This window comes from Oncorhynchus nerka, linkage group LG21, assembly GCF_034236695.1.
Source record: "Oncorhynchus nerka isolate Pitt River linkage group LG21, Oner_Uvic_2.0, whole genome shotgun sequence".
NCBI classification, from domain to species: domain Eukaryota; kingdom Metazoa; phylum Chordata; class Actinopteri; order Salmoniformes; family Salmonidae; genus Oncorhynchus; species Oncorhynchus nerka.
The window spans coordinates 22,656,880-22,657,944 of NC_088416.1; positions in this window are offsets into that span (position 1 = coordinate 22,656,880).

A 1,065-nucleotide genomic window follows, 5' to 3' on the forward strand; every position below is an offset into this window, starting at 1 on the left:
CTCCAAACCAGACAGGGCACGATGCGCGCACTCGTGTCTGTCCCCATCTTTAGCCGGGAATTTATAAGAAAACCAGAGCTGGATTAGGCACGGAATCAGTTACTGGAAAAAGCGTACTGCATGAAATGTACATCTAAATGGCAATGCCCAGATGTCGGAGATTTCTGTTGGATACATTTTTCCCATTGCCCATTTCCTGGACATAGAAGCCTGTAAGGATGGATGTACTAACCAAACACAGTAGATTAAGACTGCTCCGTTGTTCCCGTCTAACCACCCATCTAAAATGAAATGTGTAATAATGTGCAACTGTATATTTAGCAACTTTCCCCTCTGACCTAGGTACTGAAATGTGTAATTGTCATTTGAAGTATGCCAATTATGGACATACGAATACATTTATATTTTAATATTTACTGTAGTGGCCACAACTATGACTGTGTAAAACAGGAAATCATATTTACATCGTGTAAATGACACAGAATGATGTACCGTTTAAAAAAACTCCCATTATGCAAATGTCTGTGCTAAAATGTCTACAACCTATATCAGGTTGTTAGGTTAGGAGGTGAAAGGCAATAACAAAAACATTGATATGTAGCAGAAATAAACCTAAAACTGGCTACCACTACTTTAGTTATCAGTGTATAAACTACATTGTATGCATTTATGCAACGGTAGCCTAACAATGTTTCTGTTCTCTGCCTCAATGTATACCTCAAAAACAGATGATTAGGGAGTCCTTTCAACCTCTATACAGAATTCACACAATGGCAGACAGAAGTTAAATCTGGTCTACATTTTATATTTATGCACTCAAGTACAGGTATTCAGAAATTGGATGCAAAACTCACAATACATTTACAGGGCCCGCTTGTAGCTACAAATGAGAAAACCATAACCCGTGTCACGTTTCACAGACTTGGTACACACACACAGAGCTGTCACTTTGCTGTAGAAATAAGAATTTTATTGTTAAGTTGAGACATTGAGTGGAATGTGGTGGCTTGCATATCCTCCCTCCAAAATAAAGACAACGACATACTTTAAAAGAACGAGGGAAGG